At 41.2% G+C, this 21,386-nt stretch overlaps 1 protein-coding gene across 1 annotated transcript in view; it reads left to right on the top strand.

Moving 5' to 3' along the window:
• LOC129717835 (uncharacterized) overlaps nt 1-19,612 on the top strand; it is an 879,733-nt gene extending 860,121 nt beyond the window's left edge. Inside the window, exon 5 of the transcript XR_008726749.1 lies at nt 19,542-19,612. The gene's annotated coding sequence lies outside the window, so the exon portion shown is untranslated. The remainder of the gene's footprint in view (nt 1-19,541) is intronic.
• The last annotated feature ends 1,774 nt before the right edge of the window (nt 19,613-21,386 follow it).

The following is a 21,386-nucleotide window of genomic DNA, read 5'->3' as shown; positions in this document are numbered from 1 at the left end:
TTCACGTTTCGTTGTATATTTCCGGCCAAAAGCAGGACCTAAGTCGAAATCCCTGAACATTATACAAATTTCGAAAGACCTGACGTCACGCTTCAAGGCCGTGACTGAAATAATCAAGGTTAGACCAAACAAGCTCCGTGTTGTGGTCAATGACCTGAAACAGGCCAACGATATAGCTTGTTTCGAGCTCTTTACTCGGGAGTATCGCGTATACATACCGGCCCGAGACGTGGAGATCGACGGCGTCGTGACCGATCCGAGTTTGTCCGTCGAGTGCCTCTTGAAGGATGCTGTAGGCTGTTTTAAAAACAGCAGCCTTCCTGAGGTTAAAGTATTAGAGGTAAAACAATTGCGATCTGTGTCGCTCGTCAGCGACAAATAAGTTTACACTCCGTCAGACTCGTTTCGTGTCACGTTCGCCGGGTCTGCATTGCCGAGCCACGTCTTGATCCACCGGGTTCGTCTTTCTGTGCGCTTATTTGTGCCCCGTTTAATGAACTGCACCAATTGCAAGCAGTTAGGTCACACAGCCGCCTACTGTTGCAATAAGGCACGGTGCGGTAAGTGTGGAGAGAACCATGCCGACGATTCCTGTAGTGCGAATGCTGAAAAATGTATCCACTGCGGGGAGAATCAGCATGAGCTCTCCACATGCGCGGTGTACATGCAGCGCAAGGATAAATTAAAACGGTCTCTCAAAGAGCGTTCAAAGCGTTCTTACGCTGATATGCTCAAGAAGACCACGACCACTTCTACCGTAACAGCGAACCCCTTTGATCTGTTGTCTTCAGATGAAACCGACTCTGACGAACCACTAGAGGGAACTTCTTTTGCCAATCTTGGGAGTCTAGAAAGAGGAAAAATCTTTCCTCCCCTAAGCTTCCCAGAAAAGGTCCTAAGACTTCCCAAAGTGGAAAGAACAGTACAACAAAAACTAAAGGTGCTACGGAAAAACCGAAGCAGACCCCTCCTGGGCTTGGCAATTTAAAGTCTCAGAAGGAGTTCCCAGCACTTCCAGGAACATCTAAAACCCCAGTTGCTCCTTTTGAACATCCAGTTGACAAAACAAATGCTGGATTGGCGAATTTTTCTAATATTGTGGACTGGATTTTCGAAAATTTCAATATACCTGATCCTATTAAAAACTTTCTTACAGCGCTCCTCCCAACAGTTAAATCATTTTTGAAGCAGTTGACTGCCCAATGGCCCCTCCTTGCAGCGATCGTATCCTTCGATGGCTTATTCAACTGCTAGTTTGAAGGATTCTATCACTGTTTTACAGTGGAATTGCAGAAGTATTTTACCAAAAATCGATTCATTCAAAGTTTTGATAAATAAAAACAAATGCGATGCATTTTCCCTTTGCGTAACTTGGCTTACTTCCAATACTGATCTTAACTTCCATGATTTTAATATTATTCGCCTTGATCGAGACACCCCATATGGAGGAGTACTTTTAGGGATTAAAAAGTGCTATTCTTTCTATCGTATTAACCTCCCCTCGATTCCAGGCATCGAAGTTGTCGCATGTCAAATGACAATACAAGGTAAAGAGCTTTGTATTGCCTCAATATATATTCCTCCCAGAGCACAGGTTGGGCAACGGCTGCTCTTTGATTTAATAGAACTTCTCCCCTCGCCGCGTTTGATTTTGGGAGACTTCAACTCTCATGGTGTGGCTTGGGGTTCCCCTTACAATGATAACCGCTCCTCTTTAATCTATAACCTTTGCGATGACTTCGACATGACTATTTTAAACAACGGTGAAATGACACGTATCTCGAAACCTCCAGCGCGCCCAAGCGCTTTGGATCTATCCTTATGTTCGACGTCGCTACGGTTGGATTGCACATGGAAGGTAATCCTCGATCCTCACGGTAGCGACCATTTGCCTATTCTTATTTCAATTACTAACGGGTCAACTCGCATGCGACCAATTGACATTCCGTATGACCTCACACGGAATGTCGATTGGAAGTTATACGAGGAAATGATTTCAAAAGCGAAGAATACAACCTCCTCGCGGGCTTGATTCTCGACGCCGCGTTGCAAGCCCAAACGAAGAAATATCCCGGCGTAACGATCAAAGAACGGCCTCTCACTCCGTGGTGGGACCAAGAGTGCTCCGATGTCTACACGCAAAGATCCGACGCGTTTTTGGCCTTCCAGAAGGGAGGTATACCTGGCGACTATTTACGGTATTCGGAGCTTGATACCAAGCTTAAAAGCTTGGCTAAAGCAAAGAAACGCGGATATTGGCGTCGGTTCGTGAACGAGACGTCGAGGGAGACATCGATGAGCACTCTTTGGAACACAGCCCGAAGAATGCAGAATCGCGTAACGGTCAACGAAAGCGAGGAGTCTTCAAGTCGGTGGATATTTGATTTTGCCAGGAAAGTATGTCCGGACTCTGTTCCTGAGCACAACATTGTTCGCGATGCGTCTCCGGGCCACGACGCGATAGAATCACCTTTTACGATGGCAGAATTTTCAGTTGCCCTCCTGTCCTGTAACAATAACGCGCCTGGGTTAGATAGAATCAAATTCAACTTGTTGAAGAATCTACCCAGCAATGCCAAGAGGCGCTTGTTGAACTTGTTCAATAAGTTCCTGGAGCAAAACATTGTACCGCAGGATTGGAGGCAAGTGAAGGTGATCGCCATCCAAAAACCAGGAAAACCAGCTTCTGATCACAACTCTTATAGGCCGATTGCAATGCTATCCTGTATCCGGAAATTGATGGAAAAAATGATACTCCGTCGCTTAGACCACTGGGTTGAATCAAATGGTCTACTATCAGATACCCAGTTTGGCTTCCGCCGTGCCAGAGGGACGAATGATTGTCTTGCGTTGCTTTCAACAGATATTCAGTTGGCGTATGCTCGCAAAGAACAAATGGCGTCTGCGTTCTTGGACATTAAGGGGGCTTTTGATTCCGTTTCTATTGACAGTCTTTCGGGTAAACTTCACCGACAAGGATTTACTCCAATTCTGAACAATTTTTTGCACAATTAGTTGTCCGAAAAGCACATGCATTTTACGAAGGCGATTTGGCAATTTTTCGCATTAGCTACATGGGTCTTCCTCAGGGCTCATGTTTAAGCCCCCTTCTTTACAACTTTTATGTAAATGACATCGACGAATGTCTGGCAAATTCATGCACGATAAGACAACTTGCAGACGACAGTGTAATCTCTGTTACAGGAGCCAAAGCTGCCGATTTGCAAGGACCATTGCAAGATACCTTGAACAATTTGTCTGCTTGGGCTTTACAGCTAGGTATCGAATTCTCTCCGGAGAAGACTGAGATAGTAGTTTTTTCTAGGAAGCATGAACCTGCTCAGCTTCAAACACAGTTAATGGGTAAAACGATTTCTCAGGTTTTGGAACACAAATATCTTGGTGTCTGGTTCGACTCTTAAAGCACTTGGGGTTGTCACGTGAGGTATCTGATGAAAAAATGTCAACAAAGAGTGAATTTTCTTCGTACAATAACCGGACAATGGTGGGGAGCCCACCCAGGAGACCTTATAAGGCTTTACCAAACAACGATATTGTCTGTAATTGAATACGGGTGTTTCTGCTTTCGCTCCGCAGCGAACACACATTTGATCAAACTGGAGCGAATACAATATCGTTGTTTGCGTATCGCCTTAGGATGCATGCAGTCGACCCATACGATGAGTCTGGAGGTCTTAGCTGGAGTTCTACCATTGAAAAACCGCTTCTGGAGCCTGTCTTCTCGTATTCTTATTAAATGTGAGGTCTTGAACCGTCCTGTGATTGAAAATTTTGAAAGGTTAATCGAACTCAATTCTCAAACCCTTTTTATGACATTGTATTTCAATCACATGTCTCAGAATATTAACCCTTCTCCGAATATTCCAAATCGTGTCAACTTATTAAATACTTCTGATTCTACTGTGTTCTTCGATACATCCATGATAGAAGAAATTCGTGGAATCCCGGATCATTTACGCGTGCAGCAGATCCCTAAAATTTTTTCCAATAAATATCGAAACATCAACTGCGACAATATGTTCTACACTGACGGATCACTTCTGGATGGGTCCACTGGCTTCGGTATCTTCAATAATCATTTAGCCGTCTCCTATAAGCTCGATAATCCTGCTTCTGTTTACGTCGCAGAATTAGCTGCAATTCAGTACACCCTAGGGATTATTGAAAAAATGCCCACGGACCATTATTTCATCTTTACGGATAGTCTCAGTCATGGGCGCAACTAAGGAAAATTTCTAGGGGGGGGCTAGTTTTCATGTATGAAATTTAAAAATAAACGGAAAAAGGAGTTTTATTATGCTTATTTAATAACGCTTAAAATAGTGTCGTAACAGCAGAAAAAATCACTTCGGAATAGAATCTCCGAAGATGTACTGAATATCTTGAACACAGCGTCAACGCCAACCTCTTTCAGCAACATTGATTCGATATTGAGGAGAGCCAGGTTTGGTAAATGGCTGGGCAGTGCTTTTCAACAGCACACCCGTACTAGCTGGAATAAAATAGACCCCAGTGTGGTTCAAGGCATAATGCCCTATTCCAACCTACACGTGTTACCGACTGTGATACGAGCAACCAAGAGAAAACCGGTGAACCGGTGGGAACTTGGTCGTATGCTGACAGGAAAGGGGTAGTTGTTCTCCTTAGAGAGCAGCTTGTCTGAACCCCACAGGCTAGGGGCGGCTCAAACAGCGACTGATCCGGCTGAACTATGAAATGCGGTGTCTCGCCAGCTACACCTATGGCGGCAGCCCCGTCGCGAGATTAGGCATCGCAGCCCTGATAAGGCAGCACACTAAAATAAACATACTACGAAGAATCAAGAATTCAAAACGAACCGGAACAATAGGCAATGACCCAGCCGACGAAATAAGGACGACGATTAGAAGCTCGGTACATGTAACAGTAGATCGCTCAACGCCCCGGATGTCGACTGGATTCCGCTGGATCAGCTAGAATCCCGCCACTTCGACATCGTTGCGCTCCAGGAGCTTTACCTGAAAGGAGAGAAGGTACGGTGGATTTGTGACCGCAAGGCACAGTACCACCAAAGCGGTGGCACAACCAATGAGGTTGGTAGCGGTTTTATAGTGCTGTGCAGGATGCAGAGTCGTGTGATGAAGTGGCAGGCAATCAGCGACAGATTGTGTTTGTTGAGAATAAAAGGCTGGTTCTACAACTACACTATTCCCAATGTGCACTGAAACGTTCTACGCACAGCTGGAGAAACTTTACGATAGCTGCTCGCGTAGAGACATCAAGATCGTCATTGGGGACATGAACAGAAGGAAAAACTTATATAAGTCGGTGATCGGCCCGCACAGCCTGTACACCGTAACGAACGACAACGGCCAGCTATGCACCAACTTCGCAGCTTCCCACGGGCTGGCAGTCCAAAGTCCCTTCTTTCCTCGACCAACGTACAGCAAAACAATTGACCACGTTCTCATCGACGGCCCGTTCTTCACAGACATTACATACGTACGCACCAATCACAGTGCTGATCGGACATGACTACTTCAATACAAAAAACTACAAAACTCTAATATAACCGGTAGTTCTCTACGGAAGTCCTCTTGGTGTTTTCGAACGGAAGGTGCTGTGGACTATCTACGGTGGAGTACAAACGGACGACGGATAACGGCGACAGCGCATGAACCATTAGCTACAAGCGCTGCTTGAAGAGAACCCCATTGCGCACCTGGCGAGAGACAATAGGTTGCGGTGGGCCGGTCACGTCGTAAGGATGCCGGATGACAACCCTGTGAAATCACTTCTCTTCAGCAAACCCTACCGGCAACAGAAAGTAAGGGGCGTAGGAACTGGTGAAACACAGCCCAAAACCAAGTAAAATGGCGACAACTTCTTGATACAGCACGAGTTACTACAGCTCTTGTCTGACTGGTAAGGTGAGTAAGAGAGCAAGGCTTGAGAACGATCCTGGGTGCAGAACTAGTTCTTAGCCAATGAATGACGACATCTCAATTTGTGTTGATTTTGATGCTCTGATAAGTAGTATGGAATGTATTTATATTGAATACAATCATTCTCTGGAAAATTCTAGGGGGGGCTAAACACTTTCTAGAGGGGGCTGAAGCCCCCATAGCCCCCCCGTAGTTGCGCCCATGGTCTCAGTTCTATTGAGGCTCTCCGATCGATGAAAGATGTTAAGCACTCTCCGTATTTCCTGGGGAAAATACGGGAACATTTGAGTGCTTTATCCGAAAAATCGTTTCAAATTACCTTAGCGTGGGTCCCTTCTCACTGCTCAATACCGGGCAATGAGAAGCGAACTCTTTGGCTAAGGTGGGTGCAATAAACGGCGATATTTATGAAAGACCAATTGCTTACAATGAATTTTTCGCATTTGTACGTCAGAATACGATCATCAGTTGGCAAAATTCATGGACTAAAGGGGAACTGGGAAGGTGGTTACATTCCATAATTCCCAAGGTATCGACGAACCCGTGGTTCAAGGGGTTGGATGTAGGTCGAGATTTCATTTGCGTGATGTCTCGGCTTATGTCCAACCACTATAGATTTGACGCGCATCTCCGTCGTATCGGGCTCGAAGAAAGCGGTATCTGTGCCTGTGGTGAAGGTTATCACGACATAGAGCACGTTGTTTGGTCATGCCCTGTTCACCGTGACGCCAGATCTAAACTTGTAGCTTCCCTTCAGGCCGGAGGTAGACGGCCAGCTGTTCCTGTTCGTGATGTCTTGGCGAGCCGGGACCTACCCTACATGACCCTTATATACGTTTTCCTGAAATCCATCCATGCCCCAGTCTAGTCCCGTTCCCCTCCGTCTACACCCAACAAAACGACAAGAACACGTTTGAACCTCCTTTTAGATTCTACTTAGTTGCGCGGGCCAGTTTAGCAGATGGATAGATAATTGTTAAGTAGTTTATATATCGCTATTTGACTAAGTCCAATTATACTGACTATCGATAAGTAATAGAAATATATTTATCGTTTTCCAAACAGTAATCAAGTGGTTTAACCTAAATTACTATATTAGTGGTTAACTAATATACCAGGAATCAACGAAGTTCAACAATCCTTTCGTTTCCCTTACCGTAATAGACGAACCTCCCAACTTAGAAGTGATTTCTCTTTTTGCAAGCATGGTATGAATCCAGTAAACAATACTCGTGTGAAATCCTTTGTTCTTCATTGCACTAGACATTGATGAATAGGACGCATTATCAAAAGCACCTTCAATATCCAAGAAAGAGCACAGAGCAATTTCTTTAGCTGAAAGTGACTTTTCAATTTTCATGACCAGCGTATGAAGCGCTGTGATAGTGGATTTTCCAGTTTGATAGGCAAACTGGAACTTTGAAAGCGGTTTTGTTTGCATGGAAGATGTATGAATGAAATCATTCAGCACTTTTTCCATTGTCTTTAACAAAACCGAAGAAAGACTAATGGGTCTGAATGATTTAGGATGCGTCTTATCACGCTTCCCAGTTTTAGGTATAAAGATTACTCTTACTACCCTCCATTTTGATGGAATATGGTTCAACCTTAAACTGGCCTTGAAAATCTCAATGAGAGAAGGAATTAGTATTGCTTCACCTTTTTGAAGCAATGCTGGAAATATTTCATCTACACTTGCAGACTTGAAAAGCTCAAAGGATCTCATAGCACTTTCCACCCTGGTTCTCGTAAAAATTTCATCCGCCACATCTGATACAGTACTTTCCGTTCTAGTAGACCCAGAGCTAGTCTGCGTAGAACAAATTTCAACTAAATCAGAGGTGGCTGAATCCGTCTTTTCAATAGAACCGGGAAAATGCGTTTCAATCATTAGATTTGAGGTATCACGAGGACCACTAGTATAGATTCCGTCGTGACGCTTTAGATTGCCAAGCTCAACGGTATGATCTTTGGCAAGGGTCTTTTGTAATCTGGAAACAACTGGAGTCCTTTCTATAGATTCACACATTTGAACCCAAGACCTCCTTTTAGATTTCCGGATTTCATTGCTATATTCAGTTAAGGCTCTTCTATATTGAGCCCAATCTGAAGTACGTTATGCTTTATTGACAAGTTTCCGACTATTTTTTCGAAGACTTTCTAGCTTTTTGTTTCACCATGGCACGTCCCTATTTGATGACGATTGTTTGGCAGGACAACTATTATTGAATGCATTTATCACCATTTCATTTAGCTGAATTGTCATAGATTCCAGTTCTGAAACTGTTCCAACTCTGCTACAATTTTAAGGGTAAATCTTTTCGCAAATATTGTGCATATTAATCCCAGTCTGTTGTTTTAGGATCTCTGTAAGTAACAGATGATGGTTTCCCACCAATCCATTCAAACAAAATGTGCTTGTGATCAGATAGTGAGGTTTCATCCGATACATGCCAGTTAGCAATTTTTTCAGAAATTGCTGGACTGCATAGCGTCAGATCCAAAACATCACCTTTGATAGCATTTGCAAATGTTGGTTTGTTACCTTTATTGCAAATGTTGGTTTGTTACCTTTATTGCAAATATCTATATTATTCGACGAGAGAAACTCCAATAGGCACTCACCACGACCATTGACGCCCTTGCTCCCCCAAACTGTATGGTGAGCGTTGGCATCACAGCCTATGATGAATGCCCTATTATTGTCTCTGCAAAATTTGACAAAAGAAGCAATTTCAGGAGGAGGCGCCTCATTTATTTCACCTGGAAAATAAACCGAAGCAACAATTACCTCAGTATTCCCCCTGGTGGTTGGCACCTGAACCATAACCGCTACAATATCTCGTTTTACAAATTCTGTCACAGGATAGCATTTTACTGCTTTGTTCACAAGAACTGCAGCTCTTGGCGAACTCTGTGAACCGTCGTAATATAGTTTGCCAGAATTCATTTGAATCCTCTAAACATAAAACGGAAGCTTAACTAAAATTAGGGCAATGTTTTGTACCGTTTTAGAGCACTGCAGAATGTTTCTTGTTCCCTATTTAGAATATTCTTAACATAGTTCAACAATGTTCTTCTTTCTTTAATTAGTCATCTCCTTAACACTGCAGGGACAGGGATTTTTTTTTCAAATTTTAAGCAGATTTTGTCAGTTTTTCGAGCAGTTGCAAACTTTTTTAAAAAACATTTGCCATCTCTGACTGACCGTAACGTAGATAAAAACAAATGCCGCTTTTCATAGATCTGTCCCCGAGTTCCGAGAACACGTTTCTTTGAAGAGAAGAAAATTTCTACATTGTAAGTATTGTATGAAGAAATTTTCTTCTCTTCGAAGAAATGTGTGGTCGGAATTCGGCCGCTGTTCTTCGTGGCGCTGTTGCTTCGTGGCCCGCAGGCTTTCTATTTCGCGAGTTTATTGACCAACCAAAAAACTCGTACCGACGACCCAGGACGGATGTGATATGAATTTAATGCGTACTTTTGTGGACGGTGGGAACCTTCGGGTTTCCACCAGAGGCGAGTATCTGTCTGTTAGTTCTAACTCTTTTGCACTGAATAATGCTGTGTTGCAGCGTGACGTCATTAATGAAAGCGGAATCCAAATCGCCTACCAAAATGTGCGCGGACTGCGTACAAAAATTGATGAGCTATTTCTGGCTACCCGTGACTGTAATCTTGACATTATAATTCTAACTGAAACTGGCTTGGACGATCGGATCAATTCTATTCAGCTTTTTGGATCATCATTCAACGTGTTTCGTTGTGACCGCAGCTCCCAAAACAGTAACAAATCTAGCTTTGGTGGAGTATTAATTGCGGTGGCACATTGTCATGCTAGCTCGAGACGGTGATTGGTAACTGTTTAGAGCAAGTATGTGTTAGCACCACAATAAGAGGAACGAAGCTGCTACTGTGCGGTGTATATATTCCGCCTGACAGAAGTCACAAAGTTGACGTCATCGAAAAGCATATCGCTTCTGTGGGTGAGCTGTACGATAAAAGAGGTGATAACAGTATCGTACTGATCTGTTGCAATTCCAATCAACCGCGACTAGAATGGACTGTCGACTCTGCCGTTATTTCTGCTCATCTCCCTGCAGCTAGTGCTACATTGGTAGACGGGATGGATTTCCACAACTTATGCCAGACAAATCTCCAGCGGAACCATCTAAGGCGCATACTCGACTTAGTGTTTTGTCCATCTGATTGCCGAGTATCGACTGAACGGAGCGTTGTGCCACTGCTTCCTTTCGATCAACATCATCCGCCCCTCACTATTACTTTGCCTGTCTCTTGCAGTAGCGATGTAGCTCGTGCACGTGTTGAGGTAGGAAATAGATCGCTAAATTATCGTAGGATTTTTTTTTCCGTGTTGGGTATTTTCGTCACTGCGACCAATTTTTTGATATTTTGTGACATATTCCCCCTTTTTAATTTTGCTTAGTCAGGATAACGTATCACTATTGGAAGTGGTCGTTATAGTCTGGCCAATAGCATTAGTCCAGTCCGGTATTATACTTCGTATGAAGCGTACAACCGTACTGGGATTTGTTCTCCAGATTTCAAAGGGTTCCAGAAGACCTCTCTCGAAGACCTTATATCTTTTGATAAAAATTGCCGGATATCGGCATAACAGATGTTCCGAGTCTTCTTTTTCCATGCCACATACTCGACATGTATCATCTTGAAGTTTTTCATAACCTTCAAATGATAACGGCTCGGACAATGCCCTGTTATTAAACCAGTATACGTGCTTAGATCTTTTTTTGAAAGATCCAGTATTTTACGAGTCATAGAAACGTTCGAAGTGATGAACCGTTTCGACTGCCTACCGATGAAGGTGTTTGTCCAGTTGGATTCCACTTTCAGAGTTTCCCATGCTTTTAGTTCCATTCTAAGGGAACAAGCGGATAGACCATAGAAGGGTTCTGGTCCTATGAACTGATGAGACGATCCAAGTCTTGCCAATTCATCGGCTCTTTCGTTCCCATCTATTCCACAGTGACCAGGAACCCAGTATAAGTCTACTTGATTATTACAACCCAGTGTTTGGAGTGATTGAACACACTCCCAAACTAGTTTTGATGTGCATGTCGCAGACTTCAAAGCCTTCAACGCTGCTTGACTGTCGGACATCATGCAAATGTTTGAGTGTCTGTATTTCCTGCGTAGGCATATTTCAGAACATTCTAGTATTGCTTGGACTTCAGCTTGGAAGACAGTTGGCCATTGGCCCATTGGAACTGACAGGTCTATTCCTGGGCCAGTTACTCCTGCTCCCACTCGATTGTTCATTTTTGAGCCATCTGTATAGAAAATGATTGATCCTGGGCGGAGATCAGGACCACCGCGTTCCCAAACATCACGCTCAGGTTCAAACATTCGAAATCGTCTTTCAAAATTGTATCTTTTCTCCATCCGGTCTTCATTGTTTATCACTAGGGGATTGATACGAATAGTTTTTAGAATACCTAGATGACCCGTTAAATCGCCCTCAAAGAGCCTTAATGATCTTTTGATCCGTAAGGCACTCTTTTCGGCTTCTAATTGTATGAATTGATGCAGTGGAAGCATAAACAGTAGAGCTTCCAATGCCTTGGTGGGTGTGCTTCTCATTGCACCCGTTATTGAGAGAGTGGCTAGCCGTTGAAGTTTTTCCAACTTATCTTGAGCACCTTTCTCCCTTGTTTTTGTCCACCAGACTAGTGAAGCATAGGTAATTCTGGGTCTCACTATAGCCGAATATATCCAATGGATCATTTTCGGTTTGAGTCCCCATTGTTTACCAAAAGTTTAATTACATATCCATAGAGTATTTGTAGCTTTTTTTATTGCCTGCTCTAGATGTGTATTCCAGTTAAGTTTTTTGTCAAGAGTTACTCCAAGGTATTTGACGTTATCTGAGAGTTTAAGAAGCTCACCTTTTAGCATAATATCATTAAGCCTAGTCTTTTTTCTACGTGTAAATGGGACGATAGTGGTTTTTGAAGGATTTACATTTAAGCCTTCCCTATCGCACCACGAGGAAATAATGTTTAAGGCAGTTTGCATTCGGTCTGTGATGATATCATCATACTTGCCACGAACAATAATGACAATATCATCAGCAAATCCAACTACTTCAAAGCCTTCTTCCATCAATTTTTTATCGTAGGATAGATTTTGCTGCGCTGTCTGACTATTTATTAAACTTCGATTGGGAAAGTCTGCTAACCTGCACCGATATTGACGAATTGACTCACCGTTTTTGTGATGTAATTGTTCAGTGGTTACATTCTAATCTGCCTTTTGTGAAGCGTCCTAATTCACCTGCTTGGGGAACTCTTCGGTTACGTGAATTGAAACGGCTAAAGAATAGCTCTCAGCGCAAATATGGCCGATTGAAAATTGCGCTTACGAAGTCTGATTTCAAACGTCATAGTGATGAATATCGTCATTTGAATCGCATACTGTACAGGTCGGGTCATGTGCTACGGGTGCAGACCGACCTTCGAAGGAATCCGCGAAACTTTTGGAACTTCGTTAACACCAAAAGGAAATGTTCTTCCGTACCTGTGAATGTACGTTTCGACAATGATGAATCAACATCGGAATCCGAGTCATGTGAGCTGTTTGCAAAGTTCTTCGCTTCCGTTTTTGCTGATGAAGCTGCCTCTAAGCTATTCGAGATCATAGTAAGCGGTTATATGCTCTCCTGCACTAAGCATTATATTTCAACCACTCAGCATGGATTTATGCCGGGCCGCTCTGTCTGTACCAATTTGTTGGAGTTCACTTCGTCGTGCATCTCACAGATAGAACAAAAAGCTCAAGTTGATGCGATATACACCGACCTCAAAGCGGCTTTCGATCGTTTGGACCACTCAATACTTCTGCGTAAAATCTCACGCCTAGGTGCCTCCCACCAGCTCGTTGCATGGTTGAGCTCGTATTTACGAGGAAGAGTTCTACGCGTAAAACTTGGTTCTAATATTTCATCGCAATTTACTAACAAGTCTGGAGTTCCCCAAGGAAGTAATATGGGGCCCTTCCTATTTGCACTTTTTTTCAATGACGTGACACTGCTGCTGGGTGATGGCTGCAAGCTGGTGTATGCAGATGATTTGAAGTTGTTTCTGGAAGTTCGAACTATCGAAGACTGCCGTCGTCTACAAAATTTCTTGAATGTATTTACCAGCTGGTGTCGAAAAAACTGGCTTGGGGTTAGTACAAACAAATGCGAAGTTATAACCTTCCATCGTATTTTTAACCCGGTTATCTTCGACTATCGCATCGACGGATTGGAACTGAAGAGGGTTGATCATGTAAGAGATCTAGGTGTTCTTCTTGACACTAAACTTACATTCCACCTACATCACGCAACGATAATTTCGAAAGCTACACGCCAGCTTGGTTTCATATCTAAACTCACCCGTGATTTTAATGATCCGCACTGCCTAAGAGCGCTATACTGTTCATTAGTACGCCCACTAGTCGAGAACTGCAATCTGGTTTGGTTTCCTCACCAACTTACTTGGAACTTGCGGATTGAGCGTATCCAAAAAAGCTTCGTCCGTACTGCATTACGTGAGCTCCCCTGGCGTGATCCTGCTAATTTACCTCCGTATCCAGATCGCTGCCGCTTGATCAAAATTGATACACTTGAGCACCGTCGCCGATTGCATCAAGCTGTGTTTATAGCCAAATTACTCCATGGAGAAATCGACTCGCCGAAGCTTTTGTCTCTCGTGAACTTTCGTGCATCACAACGCGCTCTGCTGGATTACTGCAGACCACTTTTCATCGCACATCGTTCGGTTATAATGAGCCCGTCACCGCCTGTGTAAGAGCTTTTGCTTGTGTTGAGCATTTGTTTGACTTCAACGAATCCGGGAATAAATTCGTGCAGAAGATTAAAAGAACGAACATTTTATGAACTTAACTCTAATATTGTAATATTTATTAAGACATTAAGTCAGGTAAATTGTAGAAATAAATAATAATAATAATAATAATAATAATAATAATAATAATACACTGTTCGTTCGCTAACTGGGCTGAGGGCCTAGCCCAGTTAACGAATTTCGCTCGCTAACTGGGCTGACATTTCAAATGTCGTGAAATATCGAGGGGGATTCGGATATAATGGCGCTAGGCAAAACTATATCAGCGAAAATTTGAAAATGTTTTAAACAAATACACTAAAAATTCTGATTGATGAACAGAAAATGAGAAAAAATAAATAGTTGGCCTCGCGTGTGCTTTATTCGCATTAAACGTTGCCTGGAAACAGTTCTTTTCACTAAATATTTATTCGACCTGGAAACCAGTAGGTGGATATCTAGTGGATCGCATATGTGATAACAACCAAAATCCATTGAACTGAAAAAATCAATCTCAATTTACTATTCATGTGCCCCTATCTCGTTTTGACAGCAATATGAAAAACGCTGATTTTTGACGTTCATCTGCTTTTTAACTGGGCTATAGCCCAGTTAGCGAACGCCCAGTTAAAAAGCAGCCCAGTTAAACAGCACCCAGTTAGCGAACAGTTACTGTAATAATAATAAGCAGCAGGTAGAATATCGATACAGCTGATATCGATGCTCCACGTTTGATATCAACCTGGTATCGATACGACAAGAAAAATATTATCGATGCTCGAGTATCGATACTTTTGTAGATTCTGGCCAATGCTATGTCAGGGCTAATAGAGAAAGCGCAACTACTAGGGATGTGCGATACTTTATCGATACCGAAGGTACCAATACTTTTCTTTCGATATATCGAGTATTTGGCATCGACTAGCATTAGCCAAAAATTGCAGAAGTATCGATACTCAAGTATCGATAATTTTTCCCTGCAGGTATCGATGCCAGGTTGATATTGAGGGCGGAGCATCGATACCAGCTGTATCGATACTCTGCATGCTACTTGAAACAGGTCCATGCAGGTATACCAAATGTGCAGATTTGTCTGCAAAACGCAGATTTTTGGAGTCCGTGTGCAGATATTTATTGATTTGCAGATATTTGCAGTTTTTCCACGGTTTCTGAAGATTTTTGTTAGAGTCTCCTTATATTTGCGCAGATTTTCTTAAAATGTGTGCAGATTTTTACAGACTTTTGCTTGCGCGAGTGAAATTTGTTCGGATCACGGATACATTTTTTTCAGATTTCGAGCACATTTTTTCGGGTTTTCGAGCAGTTGCAGACATTTTTCAAAAACATCTGGCATCTCTGGGTCCATGTAAAGCTACCATTTTTTCTTGATCATTAATCACGGGGATGGCACCGCTGTCAGCTACCACACATTTGACGCGTTACCAACATCACTGGCACTGGCACCCGAAAAATGGTCAGTTTACCCTTATCTTATGTTGATCCGGGCAAACCGACCAAATATTGACTGCAGTTATTGACAGCATATCAGATAATTTTGAGCAATTTCTCAAAATTTTTGTATGTAATGTGATATTCTAAGTTATATTTTGTACAATAATTGTGCCCCAAAATATATAGAAGCAAATTGTGACTGCATAAAAGGAAGTTTTGTGATGAACGGTACAGAAATAGATGTTCGTAACGCTTGAAGGCTACCATACCAATCCCTTGTCATTAATACGGAAAATCAGAGATGCCAGGTGTTTTTGAAAAACCGACGAAATCTGCGTTCGCGCAGGCAAAAGTCTGCAAAAATTTTCAGGAACATCAATGTTCAAACGGAACCGAGAATATGACTTGACTACCGGAATGAGAACAACGAATAGAGAAAATTTGACAGCTCTATAGTTGGTCCAGTAGTTTTTTACCAATATTCGGTAAAAGTTCAATTTACCGAACAGTTGAGTAGAAAATTTAGCAGTATTCAGTAAAATCATTCGCTGAATACAGAAAATATGTAAAGTTATATCAATTTTACAAACTACTCTGTATTTTCTCAATCTTACCGATCGAAATTGTAATAATACCGAAGATTTATTATCTGATTGAGTGTGTAGAAACTTTGACAAAAATCTGCAGAGACTCTGGAAAAAAAATAATTATCTGCGAATCAATAAAAATCTTTATTGCCTGCCTTTTTCCAAAAATCGGCGCTTACGATTTTGCTCTGCAGACGGTATTACCAAATACGGCAGCATTTTTCTCGCAAGAGGCATGAAAAACCGCCTTAGAAATGAACGGGTATATTCAATCCTGTTGGTGTCTTTTACAAAAAGAACACAAACCAAATTTCTGCACTGTTTGTAGAAGACTTTAACGCGATAGATCATATCCGCGCACTTCTACAAGACTTTTCTGTTAGACAATTTGTAGCAATCAACAATATTTTCCGATTTTATAGTTTTCTCTTCAGTATCGAAAAAATATCGGGGCGAAAGTATCGATCCAGCTTGATATCGAAATCGTTTGCATCGATAAAAAATAACGATGTTTAGAGCAAGCGCACCGGTGAGTTGCCATTTGAGTTGGTATTTTCACAACGCTGGCCGTTGCTATTTTGGATAGCAACCGATGTTCGCACCGGTCGTTGCCTAAGACAAGACGCGACAGCTGGTCACCGTTACATGCAACCAATTTGAACCGGCTGCTGATTGGCTGAATCCGATAACGCAATCTTCACGTAGAAAATACAACGAGGTTACTTTTCACTGTAAAGCAGTGATGCTGGAGAGTCATAATTTAGCTATTATAATTGTTCATAAATAATGATGCAAAAGTCTGCAAGGTACATGATATTACCGAGTAATGTATTTCACTGTTATAACTCCAAGTTTGATGACAGTTCTACAAGGTATGCTATTCACGTCGATGCATTAGTATTAGTGATCGTTATGAACTTTTTCCAATTTTGTATGAAATTTGAAATGATTTTGCATTTTAAACTAAACTTATAAAACATACTTTCCCGAAAAGTTATAGAAATGATGTTGAAACATGTTTTATCTGTGGGGAATACATAAACATGCTGCGGTTTAGGTAAAATATGCTGTTTTTCATCAATTTGCCGGTAACCTTTTTGCACTTTTCGTTATTTTCTTGTGTTCTAATAGCGCTTCTAAATAGAGTCGCTTATGTTTCATACAGTAACAAAAGTCATGAACTATGACAATGACTAAGATTATGCTCCAACTATTAGAAATATAGCATTTTTATATATTTTATTTCGACATATTGTCGCAATTTTTCACACTAAATCTAAATTATTATCAATTTCTAGTGTGTTTCAACTGGAGATTCACTCTCCAACCAAAAAAATCAGATATAAAACAACATAAAACGAGAAATTTCCAAAAATGTTCTGAATTCCATACAAAACGCGAAATTTTTCATAACGAGATTTGTTTGTGTGCGTGGATAGACAAAAATGTAGCATACCTTGTAGAACCGTCATCATACTTGGGTTATAACTTTAAAAATGCATTGAATAATCGTTTTTTACTATTTCGGTTGAAGTCCGAGAAACTTAGGAAGAAAAAATTTGGGTACCAAGAAACTAAGGAAGAAAAAATTTGATAGTAGAAGTATGCTTTATTGAACATAAAATAATAAATAAAAATTGAGTATTATTCGTCTATATATTGCAATTTTAATTTGTTTTATTTTCATTGACCTGCAGAAGTTATTAAAAATAATCATTCTGGCATCAACGGTATGGAACGTTCAAAAAAATTTCGACGGGGATGACGGACGTTACGAAAAAAAAAAGAAGCCAGCTGTCGCGTCTGTCGTTTTCTGATAGCGTGTAACTATCTTCATGCTGTAACGCATGCATGACTCAAACGAAGAAATACTGAATGTGCAAATATTACAGACTAATTTTTCGAGTCTGTGTTTCCTTCAATTTGCTATTGTATAAAAGTTTTTTCAAAGTTTCGAGTTTGTCCGAGATGAAGTGTGTTCGGAATTGTAACCAAAGCCTTAAATCATGAGAAGCGCAAGTTTGATAATCGAAGTACGCTAGCATGATTATTACTTAAAGCTTATGAAATTTATTATTTAACGTAAAAACAAACCATTTTTTTTTTGTAAAACGACAATGAATACAAAAACTGTTTGCGATGAATATTTTTTCGAGCACTGTGATACCCTTCAGTTATAACGATACTCATCGCAAAAAATGCCTTTTTTTCCTTGGATCAAATTGACAGTCAATGACAGCTCATTCTGGTTCATTTTGACACTCACACAGCTTCGTATCCGTTTCTCCCTCCCAGGGGGATTACCAATTCATTTATTTCTTTTTAACGCCGGCGGTTGCTAATTTCTGAAGACCGTCACTAGCTAGCATTAGCAAAATGTGTGTGTCGTATTCCCCAAAAATTCTGCGCATCTAGTAATAACCAATTTATCTGTCCGTCATTTGTTTCCGGAATGATCTGCGTTTTTTCTGCTTCATAAAATATCCCCTTCATTTCAAGCAACTCTGTTTTAACTTTGTTTTCGTTCTCCCAAATTATCGAGAACACAATTCTGTTGCAGGTTTCTTCGTTTGTGCGTGCATAGATTTTTTGATCCTTGTATGTTTAATTAAAGTAATTGCGTTAGACCGTGGAACGTTTCGCAACGTTGCTTTCAATAACTATTATACTCAAAATTGGCGAGCTGTCATTAATTGTATTTTGTACTTTGTACTGTCTCGATTCCTACAATTTGCTATTAATATTTGCAAATCTGCAGCCAAACAAAATTTAAATGTAGAACGCGGAAATTGTTCTCGAGTATTTGGTTGATTCTAGTGACGAAGAAAATGATTTCGCGAAACAAATCTTTTTATACGCGAGTATGAAAAAGTATTTTGGAAAGATTCGGGGTGGCTTTCAGCCTGGCAAACGGTAAAACATTGACCGCTATGCTGAGGAAGTTTGCCATCCAGCGTTTTAACAATGTTTTTTTTTTTTCGAAAACACCGGTCTATACCGATGACCATTTCCGACGCCGCTTTCGAATTCGTCTTACGTTGTTTTCGAAGATTAAAACAGCTGTAGATGCGAAAAATGGTTTTTTATTCAACAACCGGACGCAACGGGAAACTGAGACTAATGCCTTGTTCAGACTACGCCGGATATCACCTGATATCGCCAGATAATATCGGATATCACCTCGAGCGTTCACACTAAAGTGAGCTGTTATGATTTGACATTTGCTTTGGTAATTGAAAAGAGAAGAAAACAAAAACAGGTCAAAGCTGAAACAAGACAACAAGAGCAACGGGATTAGGATAGAGATGTCAGTGAGTTGGCTCGCACCAACGCACATAGGAGTATTTCAGTCAAAAACCTGGCCAAAATACGAAAAAAATAATTCAAGTGTTCCTCGTGCTATTGATTCTTTTTGGATTCTCTGATACTTACTACTTTGTATGCAGGCTATCTTGAAATTATCTGAATTGTTTACAAACTACAGTAACTATGATAACCTTGATATTAGTTACAGCCCATGAATAAGTAAAAAATTGTTGCACGAAAACTATAAACTTCCACTCATGTTATCATAACTTTAAAGTGATTCTTGAGCGTAAATTCAATATGGGCGGTAACAAAAAAGGTATGTTAAGTAAATTCGTGTAGGTAATGTGTTTTTTTTTATTCTCGCTTATTTTCCGTCGGTCTAGTTCCGCCACTGTTGTGGCCAATCACCGACGCCCAGGGAGGCGACTCCACACCCAGGACCCTAACTCACGACCCGTTTATTAACGGACCGGCGCCAACGGCTTTACTTCCTCATGCGATGGAAGGCGTGATCCCAGAGATTTTTCGCCTCAGAAAATCCCCCGGTGTCGGCTAGGATTGAATCTAGACCAGTTTGGGTTGGTTGTGAGTGGATCACGCCACCTCACAACCATCGACACCTATGTCGGCGGTGGGATACGAGCCCAGGCGTCGAGCGTGGTTGGCGGAGACGTTACCAACCACACTAGGCCCCCGCTATAGGTAATGTGTTGTATAGGTTGAAAAAACTTGTTCAAAACAAGGCATTACCATACAGGTGTTTTTCAGTTTCTTTTGATCAACATTTTTTTTACAAAAAAGGATTTTTGTTTGGGTTCCCAGCAAGTCCCAGCAAAAATTTACCCACCATGGGAAAGGTTATGTGTTTCTCAATAAGTACCAGAAAGAAAATCTGCCCCATGCTCATCCATTCGTAATTGCGATCAGTGCGAAGTTGGAACATTCAGATTTGCTGAATTTTTGTTTTTATTCATAAGTGCATTTATCATGCCTTTGTCATACATCGATTGTAAAAATTTGATTAGTTTCTTCAGGAAAACTCAAAAAAACCCTCAAATGTTACCACAAAAGATCAAAACAATGATCGAGTGGTAAAAGTCTTACAAAAAAACCCAAATGTCCTCCAAGAAGCACTCGATCTTAAGATGTCAACAGAGTCGCTTCAAAAGTTAGTTTATATAAAATTGACAGCTTCGAAATATGACAAAATTGGTATAGCCTAACCGTAATGTTGTAAAGTTGGTCGGGAGCTTCGCATTTATGTCGTCCAAGCAAAGGATTGATGGCAGTGATCTAAGCAAGAGACGCAAAACGCAAATGCTAAGAGAAATTGCACCATTGGATGAGTTGAGTTACGCAGTTCCCATGACTCAATGATCTACTGGAAGCACCGCGGTTTCCAACATATCATATCAGACGATCTTTTGAAAGCGAGTGATATAAAAGAAGCTTTAAAAGAAGCAGATAATAGATAAGTATTGACAAAAAAGTATTTACCAGAACAAGCTCTTACTATATTTGTACTTTTTTAGAATTGTAGAGTAATAGCAGAGGAAAGTTGATATATCACTGCTAGGTGATTAGATCTTGATGAAATCTTGTTAATAATAAGTTTTTATGTCTAAATATGAAGCTTAAAACCACGTTGAGACATATTTGCTATCTGAAAACTCATTGAAATAATTTTGGCCAGGTTTTTGTTCTACGTACTCCTATGTGCAACGCGAACTCTCATATGCAATTGTCAACATGTGCGGGATGAAAATAGCAAAAATATTTCCTTCCTTTTTTCTCGCATGCAACGCGAAGTGCGAAATTTGTAGGGTTGCGTCAAATGTCTGTTGGCCGTGTTGCCAACTGCTTGAAATGTGGTTCTTAGTGGTTATCGAACATGATATCCGCGATAGCATGTAGTCGAGGTGACATCCGTTGACAGCTCGTCTGTATGGGATATCAGGTAATATGGATATATGGCCTCGATAGCACGAATCGCCTAATATCAGGTGATATGCGGTGTAGTGTGAACAGGGTATAACATGCCTTCAAAAGAGTTAGCAGCAATAGTCGGTAATACTCCCGAGCAATTCGCGCAAACCTTCCAGGTTTATTGAAATAATGACATGGTTGACCAATCTTTTGAGGACTTGAGCTTCATGCTTCGTGTAGATAAGAGTGTCAACCAAAATGGTCATCTCGAATTAAAACAAAAAAACTATAAATGTTTACCC

The sequence above is a fragment of the Wyeomyia smithii genome, chromosome 1 (genome assembly GCF_029784165.1).
Source record: "Wyeomyia smithii strain HCP4-BCI-WySm-NY-G18 chromosome 1, ASM2978416v1, whole genome shotgun sequence".
In the NCBI taxonomy this organism is placed as follows: Eukaryota; Metazoa; Arthropoda; class Insecta; order Diptera; family Culicidae; genus Wyeomyia; species Wyeomyia smithii.
The sequence above is the reverse complement of the archived record's forward strand: the minus strand, read 5'-3'. Positions and strand labels throughout refer to the sequence as shown.